The 12,833-nt window shown below is 37.7% G+C and overlaps 1 protein-coding gene and 1 long non-coding RNA gene across 2 annotated transcripts in view; both read left to right on the forward strand.

Moving 5' to 3' along the window:
* LOC118678220 overlaps nt 1-5,514 on the forward strand; it is a 28,695-nt gene extending 23,181 nt beyond the window's left edge. Inside the window, exon 3 of the long non-coding RNA XR_004974819.1 lies at nt 5,384-5,514. This is a non-coding gene — a long non-coding RNA (uncharacterized LOC118678220). The remainder of the gene's footprint in view (nt 1-5,383) is intronic.
* Nucleotides 1-12,833, forward strand: part of TTC28 (tetratricopeptide repeat domain 28) — a 379,564-nt gene that overhangs the window by 125,917 nt on the left and 240,814 nt on the right. The window lies entirely within an intron of this gene.

Genomic DNA, 12,833 nt, shown 5'->3' on the forward strand with positions numbered 1-12,833 from the left:
ATACTGGAGGAGGAAAATATTTTTGGTAGATGTGGAGCAAAGTATAGACGTAGGAAAATGCTGACTGTGATCAGAAATAGTGACTAGAGATGTGATGTGGGTGGAGTATAGTTTGCATGGGGGCTAGTGGATGGGTGTGTTTAGTAAAAGATAAAGTTGGAAAACTAGGTTGGAGCCAAATTGTGGAAGTGTTTGGATACCAGACTGAAGAATTTGATTTACTGTATATATAGTGAGAAGCCAGGGAATACATGATCAGAGTTTGGAAAGAAAAAACAAACACTTCATAACAATTGAATGCCTGCTTATGTACAACCGCTACTACCATTACATGCTTTATATTCTTATTTTATTTTATTTACTCATAATAGTCCTCAAAAGTAGTTATTATGTGTATGGAGGCAGTATGTGGAAACACTCTGTACCTTCTGCTCAGTCTGGCTATGAACCTAAAATTCTTTTAAAAAATAAAGTCTATAAATTTTTAAAAGTAAGTTTTATCTTTATTTACAAGTGAGCAAACTGAAACCCTGAAAATTGCAAATGATTTGTTCAAGATCATATAGCTGGTAATATACTGCTTAAGCAAAGTCTATACCTGTCCATTTTTAAAGTTTGTCATCTTTCCACTTAGGACATGCATTAAACGAGATTGAATGCCGATAGAGCAATAGTAAGCCTGTTGTAGAACGTAGATGATGGGGAGCTGAACTAGCAGTGATAATGGAAATGGAGAGATTTAAAGAAGTGATATGGCTGGAGATTTGAAAGAACTTAGAGCCTAATGGGAAGAAGGTAGTAAGAGAGAGGAAGTATTAAAGATACCCATTTAACTGGGAGAATATCTTCATTTGGTCACTAAATATTTAATGCATATTTACTATATATCTGATACTTAAGACAGTGGGGATTCAGAACTGAATGAAATAAAGTACCTGCTTTCAAGGAGTTTATATTCTAGTGTGCTCTGACTGGGAATCAAACTAGTGACCTCTTATTTCATAGGTTGGTGCTCAACCATTGAGCCACCCTGGTCAGACAATAATTAAGATTTTTAAGTTGACGGTGTTTGCACTGTGATATGGGTTTGTCTATTGTGCATTCTAGCTCGCTTCATCGTTTGCTCATTTACTTGTGTTGGGTAGCTGATGAACTTAGGAGCACTTACCAAAGGTCAGGTCCATAGGTAATCTGTGAGAGAATCAAGTCTCTTCTGTTACCTATACTTTGAAGACAGCACAAGGTGAATATCGTATTTGCTGTGCCTCATTTATATCAGAAACAGCTTTGGAATTACAGGAAATACACAACTAATGATTTGGAGAAAGCAGCTCAAACCTCTTGCCAAGCCTAATAGAGAGTCATAAAATGCCTTGGTAGAGTTGTCTTAATTGTTACTATGATTTCATAGATTAATATATTCATATTTGTATCTTGAGGGAAAATGCAGAGAATTTACTTAAATTTGACATTTGGTTGATTTGGATGATGGCTTGCTTTATTTCTTTTGATAGCTTGGGTCATACTAGCAGTCACGCTCCCTCATGACTGCTGTGATCATCCCTTAATACGGCTCATGTTGCTAGTTACAATAGAATAATTAAGTTCTTCTATTGGTCTGGGCTATTTCCACAGTGCTATGTTTCAGCTGTAAATCTGAATGTGGGGCTGTCTATATACTGGTGTCCATTTTATTCTTTAGCTAAATAATGAAGAATAGATACTTTCTCATTCAGTGCCTCCTGCCAGTGCATGTCACATATATCTCAGAGTAGCATGGAGATCGAAGGGATACTTAGTTTTTAATCGAATATATTGAGGCATCAGAGAAATATATGTTTTGAAATATAAATAGAACATCATTTTAAAGGAAAAAATAGTCTTTAAATCTCGCAGTTTTCTTTGGCAGAAGAATAATATTAACATCTGGTTACCAAACTGTGGTACCCTTAAGAGAATTGGAGGTGTCCAATTTCCAATAAAATATTGGATTAAGTGACTTCACTTGAGTTTTTATTATTTTAAAGGACATTTAAAAACCTCTGTTCTCCCTGTAATTTGCAGTTTGCATTTATTTGCAAGCAGTGATTTTAGTTTACACGATGAATCACTCTCTTTACCAACATTTGTAGGATACCACAAAAAAATATTGTCAGAATGAAAATGCCAGGTTACCAAAATGCAGCAGACAGGAAGGCACCATTTACTATTAAGGCAGCTCCATCTTTGAATCCTTGTTTTGGGAGGGAGAGAACCGATACCAGTGGGCACATCTTGTACCATGAGCTTTACATATTTTAATCTCCTTTGGGTTTGTAATATGCCTTTAATAAGATAGGCCCATTCATTCTACACAACAATCTGCTGAATTAAGAAGGGCAGATATTGTAATTTCTCTTGCACTAGTTTGGAATTGTAGAGGTTTGTAGGTTGCCTAAGACCACATAGCCAGTCAGTGGTAGAGCTGGGACTAGACCCCAAATTTCTCATCCCTGGTCTATTCCACTGGGTCTCCTGATGCTTTGATTTTTGGTGAGTTGGATGGTAGATCTGTAAGAAACTTTAGTGGTTCATTTTTCTAGTTAGTTCAGCCTTCTCACCTAACATTCTCTTTCAACAGTTGCCAGTCTAGTGCATGTATGTTTCTAATCCCAAGATGAATATTGCCCCACTATCCCACGCAGGTAACAAATGCTAGCAGAGACATTGAACAAGTGTTGATTCTGAGGGTCCAGAGAAAGTTGTGAGTCATGTAAAATTTCCCAGTGACATACAGGGAAAGCCAGGACTGGAGCATTCATTTGTAAACATGAGGATAATAGTACATTCTTCTTAGGCTTGTTGTGAGGATTAAATGGATTACCAGATAATCCATGTGTAAAGTATTTAGAACAGTACCTGACTCAGAGTAGCTGATCAATAAGTATTAGTTTCAGTTTCATGCATTTCTACACTATAAAATTGCCTCTCCAGGTTAAAGTGGGTAGGAACATTAAGCATGAAATACATGGATCTCATGGGCAGGAGTAGTAGAGGAGAAAACGTTTGTTTTTTTATGGAAATTTAAGCACTAAGTTATTACTCTTTTTTATTGTTAATCCTCACCCAGGCATATTATTTACATTGATTTTTAGAGTGGATGGGAGAGGGAGAGACAGAAACATCGATGTGATAGAAACACATAGAATGGTTGCCTCCCACACATGCCCCGACCTGGGGCTGGGGTTCAAGCCAGCAGCCGAGGTACGTGCCCTTGACTGGAATCGAACCTGTGACCGTTCAGTCCGAAGGCCAACAATCTAACAACTGAGCCAAACCGGCCGGAGCAAATGATTACTCTTTAGCAGAAGGGATTGTTATAAGGGGCTGGACTTCATACAGCACATTCCTTAGTCTTAGCTCCTCCGATAGTTCTTAGGGATGTAGATCCCACATTTGTTGGGTTAGTTTTGGGATCTGGAAGGGAGAGAACTGATACCAGTGGCACATCTTGTGTCATATGTTCACAGCTTTGGGAAGGAGCCTTTTAAAAACATTGATTTTAGAGAGAGGAAGGGAGAGAGAGGGGAGAGAGAGAGGAGAGAGAGAAGAGGAAACATTGATGTAAGAGAGAAACATCCATCAGCTGCCTCCTGACACACACCCCAACCAGGGATTGAACCTGCAATCCGGAATGTGCCCTGACCAGGAATTGAACCCACTAATTTTTTTTTTGGCTGATTATATCTTTTTTTAAAAAATTCTTTATTGTTGAAAGTATTACATGTTTCCTTTTCCCCCCATTGGCCTCTCCCCGCCCATTCCCGCCCCCCAGCATAGGCCCTCACCCCCCTACTGTCTGTGTCCATTGGTTAGTGTAGGGAACGATGTTTCAACCAACTGAGCCATACTGGCCAGGGTGGGAAGGAAACATTTTTTATTATTTTGTGTAGATCATGATTTTTATGCTGTTCCAGCAGTGTTTAATGACCTTATTCTCCCATATATTCCTGTCTAAAACCAACAGAACAAAATTGCTTTTCTCTAAGTTAGATCTAAATGTGTTCACTTTGTACTTAATTCACTTATATTAACAGTGGCAATTTTAACTCTTGTTGGAAGTGTTATGCTAACCATGCTTTATTTTTCTTTTTTTAAAACTTTATTTTGAAATAATTTTGAACTTACAGAAAAGCTGCAAAAACAGAATAGAGTTCCTATAAACCATTCAAATAGCATTCTTTAATGTTAGCATTTTGAATAAGCAAACTAATAAATTAGCACAGGTAAAATTAACTAAATTATAGCCCATACACATTTCACTAGTTTTTTCACAAATGTCCTTGGTTTGCTCTAGTATACAATCCAGGATCCCACATTGCACTTAATTGTGTTATCTCCTTAAGTTGCTTCTAATATGTGACTAGTCTTCATCTTTGTCAGTCTTTCTTTAACATTTTTTTTGTAATGAAAGCCTGCTGATGATAAATTCTTTTCAGCTTTAAAAACATTCTTAATTTATTTTTAATTGTGGTAAAATACACATAACATAAAAGTTACCATCGCAACCATCTCAAGTATACAGTTCTGTAGTGATACGTGCGTTCACATTATTGTGCAACCAACCTCCAGAACTCTTCATCTTGCAAACTGAAACTCTATACCCATTAAACAACAATTCCCCATTCCTGCCTCCTCCAATTCCCTGCCAACCACCATTCTACTTCCTGTCTCTGAGTTTGACAAATAAATACCTCATATGAGTGGAAATCATATTGTAGTTGTCTTTTTGTGACAGGTTTATTCACTTAGCATAATGTTCTCAAGGTTCGTATTTTGCATGAACCTGTGTATCAAAGTTTTCCTTCCCTTCTCGGCAGGATAATATTCCATTGTACGTGTATACCTCATTTTGTTTATCCTTTGTTTATCTGTTGATAGAAGCCTGGGTTGTTTTTACCTTTTGGCTATTGTGTAAAAATACCTGTTTAAGTCCCTGCTTTAAGTTCTTTTTGTTACATACCCAGAAGTGGAATTGTTAGTTATTCTATTTTTAATTTTTTGAGGAGCCACAATACTATTTTCCATATCAGCTTTTATATGTCTGAAAAATCTCTTTTTTTTGCTATGATGTTTGAAAAGATATTTTCATTAAGTCTAGAGATTTCTTTCAGAGATTTAAAAATGTTGCTCCACTTGTCTCTCTTGTATTGTTTCCAGTGAGAAGCTTGCTGTCATTCTTAGATTTGTTCCTGTGTAAAAGCTTTATTTTCTCTGGCTGCTTTTAAGATCTTTTCTTTATTAACGTGTTGAAGAAATTGATCATGATGCGCTTGTTGTCATTTTTATTGTATAGTTTTTATTTTAAAGATAATAGTTTTTATTAAACTTGGAAAATTTTCAGTTCTTATTTCTAGAGATATGTTTTCCTGCCCTCTCCTCTCTTCTCCTTTGGAGACTCCGATTTACACATCCATTTAGCTGCTTGAAGTTGTTCACAGAACCCACTGGTGTTTTATTGCAACACTGTTGTTTCAATTGGTATGTCTTCAGATTCACTAATTTTTTTTTTTTTTTTTTTAGTTCTGATTTGCTGTCAGTCCCATTTTCTGCATTTTATTGTCTGAGATATTATGTTTTTGTCTCTAGACCTCTGATTTGTAACTTTTTAGAAATATCTTCCAGGTCTCTCTTTATCATGGTCATGTTTTCCTTTATTTTCTTGAACATATGGAATATTATTATAATAACAATTTTAATATTATATCTGCTAATCTGTGTCATTTTTAATAGCATGAACCTTTGGTTTCTATTAATTTATTCTTCTCACTGTGGGTTATATTTTTCTGCTTATTTGCTTACCTGATAATGTTGGATTGGAGGTTAGACATGGTGAAGTTTGCTTTGTTGGATGCTAGGTGTTCTTGTATTCACAAAGTGTTTAAACTTTGATGTGGAGCTTTGTTGCTGCTAAATTATTTGGAAATAGATTGATCCTTGTGAGGCTTGCTGTTCACATTTGTTAGGTGGGACCGGAGCAGCCTTTCAACGAGGCTAGTTTTGCCTTCCCATCGAGGCAGTCGTCTTCCCAATCCTTCCTGTCTGATGTGTGGTGAGGCTTTTTCACTCTGGCTGGTGAGGCTGTTCATTCACAGCTCTGTGAACTCGAGGTGTTTTACCTGCTCCTTTCCGGTGGTTCTTTCCCCAGCCTGGGGTAGTGTTACCACACGGATGCACTGGTCAGTTCTCAGATGGATATTTGGGAGGGGAAGACCCTCTGAAGATATCTGTAATTTTCTCCCAGTGCAGCCCTCTCCTCTCAGTATTCTGCTCTGTGAGTTCTACCCACCAGAGTCTCTTTGAGCTCCTTACTCTACCAACTAACGAGACTGCCGGGCTCTTCTTGGGTTCCCTTTCCCATGGCTGCGGCCTACAACTCTGTGCAGTGAGCTTGGGCAGTCATAGGCCTTACCTCTCTTTCTCCTCTCTCGGGGATCATTGCCCTTTGCTACCTCTTGTTCAGTGTCTGAAAACTGTTATTTCTGGTATGCTTCCCTCCAGTTTTTTAGTTGTTTAAGTTAGATAAATTAAATTAGATAAATAAGTCTTGCTCTTGTTACTCCATCTTGCCTGGAGGCAGAATTTGAGCAAGTTATTTAATCTCCTATGTTCTAGTTTACTCATCTATAAAATCAAGGTAATTATGGATTTGTGAGGATTGAATAAGATAATAGACATAAAGTACTTAGTACAGTTCCTGGCACATACTAAGTGCTCAGTAAATGTTAGTTGTTATTATTATTGGCACCAAAAACGGGAGAGAATGGCTTGAACCAGTCTGGGAAATTAGGAACGTGAGCTGTTCTTTTTATTTGGACTCACTTTCTCTGCTTTGTAAATATTAAAGCACAAGAGCTATTAGTGGAAATGTTTTCCTCCCTCCCCTTCCATCCTGGCCCCTCCCCTATTTATTTATTATTTTTCTTTACCAGGCCTAAAACATCATTCTTAATCCTCTAATCAGTATAGAGTATTAAGAACCCCTTCACCCCCTTTTTTTAAAAGTCAGAATATATAGCGATTAGGAGCACAGTAGGCAGAGTCAGACTTGAATTGAAATCCTTGCTTACCCTTTTACTAATCTGCACTTTAATTATTCTGCCTGCCTAATCCTCAATTGCCTTATTTGTAAAACGGGACAAACCACATACTTCATATGACTGTTGGGAGAATTAACTAAGTTAATGTACATAAGGCCCTTTAGCACAGTGCCCCTCACATAGTTAGGACTTAGTTTTACTAACAGTAAAGTTCACACCAGAGATCTAAAATCAAAATGACCATATTTAACTCCAATTTTCTAAGCCATGGTTTCCTTTTAGTGGCCTTTTCTTTGTAATATACAACGTAATAATATTTGTATATCACTTTATAGATTACAGAATGTATTCACATACAGTATCTTATTAGGTGCTTGAATCTTTGTCTCTGTATTCCAATGAAGAACCTAAGATTGAGTAAAGATAAGCAATGGGCTCACAGCCATCCAGTTAGTAAATGAGAGAGCCACAACTAGATAGTGATGAGGGAATTGTTTAAGTGTTCTTTGTACTATTCATGTGGCTTCCAAGTGAAACATTTTACTTGTATCTAGATTTACATACTGTAATATCAACAATGGATTTTATATTCTTTTAGGGCAAGGATCATGAAGTACCTTACTATTTTTATTTTGCTTAGTGGCCAGCATTCAACATAGAGATATTTTTTACATGATATCTGTGAAAAAAAACACAAACCCAAACACATAATTTTTCTTTTTGCTGTTTACTCTCCACAAATAAGAGTGATTATTGAGTAAGTAGTACATATTTGTGTAGGATACTATTAAATGGTAATTCTTCAAAATGTAGATGTATAATTACACTCTTGAGAGATTTTAATTTTGAAAGCAAATATCTTCTATGTAGGTAAATTTACTGAATTTTTCCTTTCAGGATAAAGCTTTTCTAGAATCACATTAAAAGGGAGCTGCTATTTGCCAATTTCATGAAAGTTATAGTAATTCCTTTAGTAATTCCATTTATAGGCCAAATGTCCTGGACTAAATATGATTACTTACAGCTAAATCTTATCAAAACAATAAGCTCAAAATAACTTGTATGGAATTTTTTAAAATTAAATCATTATTGTTGATTTCCATAGAATTTAAAGCAAAAAGAGAGGCAGGATGTTTCAAATAATGGATATTTCCTATTGTTTCTTTTGAAAAATAGTTCTAATTTTGAAAAATCTTTATGTTCCAACATTTTGCTTTCAGAATAACAAAACAAAACAAAAAGCACCTTCAACTTTTATTTCATGGTTCTTGCCTACATTTTTGTATCTTTATAGGGAGAGAATTTTCTTTGGGGTTGTTAATTATATGTTACTAGAGGCCCGGTGCGTGAAATTCATGCATGGGTAGGGTCCCTAGGCCTGGCCGGCAATCAGGGCCGATCTGCAGGGCAACTGGCAGAGTGATCAGGGAGCTCCCCCTGCTGGCACCCGCCTTGGCTGGCCTGGCACTGCTCACTCGCCAGCCACGCCCCTGGCTGCTGCTGCTGGCCTGTGGGCTGGGGGCAGCTCCTGCGTTGAGTGTCTGCCCCCTGGTGGTTAATGCATGTCATAGTGACCGGTTGTTCCACCAGTTGTTCTGCCGTTTGGTCTGTTTGCATATTGGGCTTTTATTATATATATCATCATGGCCTATTTGTGGTAATTGATTTTTTCCCTTTACTTCCCTAGTATTAGAACAGTTGTATTATTTATTTATTTAACTAAGTTTTTATTGATTTCTTTTAGAAAGAGAAGAAGGGAGAGGGATAGAGAGATAGAAACCTTGATGATAGAGAAACACCAAAGATCAGCTGCTTCCTGCATGCGCCCTACTGGGGATGGAGCCCACAACCTGGGAATGTGCCCTAAGCGGGGAATTGAACCAGTGACCTCTTGGTTCATGGGTTGACACTCAACCCACTGAACCATACTGGCTGGGCTTATTTATTTATTTATTTTTATTGATTGATTTAGAGAGAAGACAGGGAGGGAGGGAGGAAGGGAGGAAGGAGGGTAAGAGAATCATCAATTTGTTGTTCCATTTATTTACGCATTCATTGCTTGATTTTTGTACTTGACCTGACCAGAGATCGAACCCACAACCATGGCACATTGAGACAATACTCTAACCAACTGAGCTAACTGGCCAGGGCCAATAGTTGTATTCTTTTAAGGAGCCTATTTTGCTCAAAAAAATTTTTTTTTAAAATTTACGCTGCTTACAGATTTAGGCAGAGGGTTGCTATCATGTTCAGAAGCATCATCCTGTGAACTACGTGTACTTATTTGGTAGTTAGTCTTATTGATTTTAGTAGCTCCTGGCCATATGTTCCCCTAGCTAAGAAATCTACATCCGGTGGTCCTTGCTCTCATAATTAAAATACCTAGTGAGTGCAGGTGTTAAACAGTGGTCTTTTGGAAGATGTGATTGGCATCTGCAGACCAGTGTTTTTCATCCTCTGTTCTCCAATGGAAGGATTCTGTCAAGAGCCCTCTAATGCCCTAGCTGCTAGGGCCTAGCACATGCTCAGTGTTACTATGTCAATAAAGCAGCCTGAGCATTTGGGATCCTCTTGATTTGCTCATCTTTTACAAAACATTAGATGCTTATAAGCAATAAAACCTTTGTGTACCGTATAAAGGAAGGGCTTCAAAGGGGTCTGAAAGGTTTAAAATGAAAGTCAAATTCTGAGTTGTTTTTTTAAATGGTAAAATAGGAATAAAAAATGGTCTTATATTTTGATCTTTTCTGTATGGTGAACATCTGGCATTTAGTAGGTGCTAGATAAATGTTCGTTATTGTAATAAATGAAAGGATTCGGTCAGTAATGTGAAGGGACTTACAGCGTGTCAAGTTACCTTTGGGGATGAGCTCACTAATATCTAAGGTTCTCATACTCTCTCTTTTACTTGCTGTGAGTGCTCTTCTGCCCTGCTCTCTGATACTCTTCACCCCTCAGCCCTTTGCTCTATATTAGAATAAAGAGGGGTTCAGCCAAATGCAAACTTCTGCTAGACTGTTCTGGAAGGGAATTAGCTAACCCACATTTTACCGATGGAGGCATTTCTAGTTTTGGAAATGGCTTGTGCAGGGTCACTTGGTCAGTCAGTGTGTGGTCTACATTTCTGTTCTCCTGACTCCAGTGTTTATTCCCTAGAGCACAAATCTTGCTCTTTTCACATTTTAGATGTTTGCTACTAGGACATGTTGGCAGGGGTGAGGGGTCACTGAGATTGATTGAGAGGAAAAGGGAAGGAGAAAGAGAAGGAAAAGCTGACCATCAGCATCCAAGAGTCCCCCTCCTGGCCCTTCTGTTAGGAATAGTAATTGTTTCTACCTGGGGCATAGAACAAAGAGCATAATCTTGGGAAAAATAGACATTGGTATCTTAGACTTCCTTTCATGAATGATAAATAGGACAACCCATGAACAATAGGGATGTGGGGAGAGAAAGTGGCAGCTGGCAGAGGGTTCAGGGAATATGGCTGGAACTCTAGGGAGAGAAAAAACATTGCCATGTGGGTGAGTGAAATGCTGGAATTTCAAAATGGCCGTAATTTTACACTGAAAATCCTGTAATTACATGCTTGGCTGTTTAATAAAAACATCCTGTAGTGAAATTACTACATATTTACTCTGTATCTAAAGTGCAAAATATCTTAAATACACATATTGTCATGGGATGGGTCCTACATCCTAAATTTTTTGAAAAAAGAAATTAGATGTTTTTAGTAGCAGCTGTTCACTAGTTTTCCAACTAGAATGATCAATTCAGAGTTACCTGGTTAAATCTATTATTTGTCTGTTTTGAGTGTTTCTTCTTTTCTGAACTCTTGAAAGAAAATTTCTATGGAAACAAATGGTTGTATATTAATTACTTAGATGTGAACTACTTATGAAAAACACTGGTAGCAGGGGTGGTTAGGTTGCATCTACATGTCTGCATTCAGGCTATTTGGCCTGTGATGGAAATTTTCTAAGTTATGGAACCTTGGACTTTGCACATAGGAGCAACCATTTTACTGCTTCAATGATAAAGTGATTCTGAGTAAATAGCGTTAACTGTAGTAGTGCCTGAGTCACCTGGGGATGTTCTTGAAAACACAGATTCTGATTTGGCGGATTTGGGGCAATACCTGAGTTTCTGCCTTCTAACCAATTCTCAGGTGGTAGTTATGTTTCTGGGCCAAGGACAGCATTGGATGACAAGGGTTTATAGTATTGTTTCACTGTCTTATTCTCCTCCTCTCTGTAGTTCTGTCTTTTTTTTTTAATCCTCACTGGAAGATATTTTTTCTATTGATTTTAGAGAGAGTGGAGGGGAGAGGAGAGGGGGAGAGAGAAGAGAGAGAGAGAGAGAAACATTGATGTGAGAGAGCCACATCAATTGGTTGCCTCCTGCAAGTCCCCCAACCGGAGTGGGAAACCTGCAACCCAGGTAGGTAACCTTGATGGGCATTGAACTAGCGACCCGTCGGTTCAAGGGCCAATGCTCTAACCACTGAAAAACACCGGCCAGGGCAAGTCTATCTTTCTTGAGCTGAGTGTCTCTCCATCTCTTTCTCTTTCTGCTCTCAGCGTCTAATTACAACAGAATTTTCTTCCTGGTTGGTTTGCTTGGGCTGCTATTAGACACAGTTTGTGTTTATGGAGCTACTTGGAGTGATCACTGTTGGACATAATAGCTAACACTAGGTAATCTGAAGCCTAAAAAGCTCAGATTATCTTTTACTTTTTGGTGCTCTGCATACTCTATTTATTATCACTAAGCAGAAGTACAATTAATAACTGTTTTACAAGATTTCATAGATCTTGGAAACATCCATTGTATTTTATTTTGATTTAGGTGGAGAAGAAATGATACAAAGTATAATGAATAGGGTCTTGAAGAGCTGAATTTCTTATATATTTGAGGTTTTGTTGTTTTTTTTTCTATACTTGTTAGATGCAGTACTCATATACTGATGTTACTTTGAAGGTCCCTTAGATTCAACATCTCAAACTTTCACATACTAGTATATGTTTTCTGTCAAATTATTTAATTTGCTAGGTGATTATGTATCTTCTGAGATAAAACTTTTGATTTTCTTCAGGGAAGTGTTTGAGTCAATATATAAATGTGAAGGTAGTGATAATGCAGGTTGGTATGTGCAGTCATTGATATCACAATGAAGGCTCAGATTGTTGGGGAACATGAGATTGGATGAGGTGTAGAATAGCTGTTGTGTCAAATATTCATATATTCCTCACAACAGGTTATCTTGCCTTAAAGAAATATAATATGTAGAAAGTCAAAGTTTAACTGAAGAGAAATTAGTGAGGGCACTAGTTACAGAGGTTTGGGCAATGAGAGCTGGCATTGTCGAAGAGCTATGTGATAGAAGCTATGGCTGCCGAGGAATGAAAGGGAAATAATCACAATGAGGCAGAGAGGGAGCTGAGGGGTTGTGACAGAGGGATCAGGAATAAATATTCTGATACCTCTCTCCTCTTGCATACTGATTTTGCCATTTGCTGAGCTCAACCTGAAGCCAGGGGTAAGGGAACCATAGTTGTCTATCGAGGTTGGCTGGATCGTAGAGGAGATGTAAGTTTAACTTTTAAAGGAACTGCCAAACTGTTTTTTAAAAATGATTGTATTATTTTACATTCTCACTGTCAATTTATGAGAGTTCTAGTTTCTCTACATCCTTGCCAACACTTGGTCCATCTTTTTAATTTTATTTTAATAGGTGCATAGTGGTATCTTAATAAG

Source organism: Myotis myotis, unplaced genomic scaffold (genome assembly GCF_014108235.1).
Source record: "Myotis myotis isolate mMyoMyo1 unplaced genomic scaffold, mMyoMyo1.p scaffold_m19_p_20, whole genome shotgun sequence".
NCBI classification, from domain to species: Eukaryota; Metazoa; Chordata; class Mammalia; order Chiroptera; family Vespertilionidae; genus Myotis; species Myotis myotis.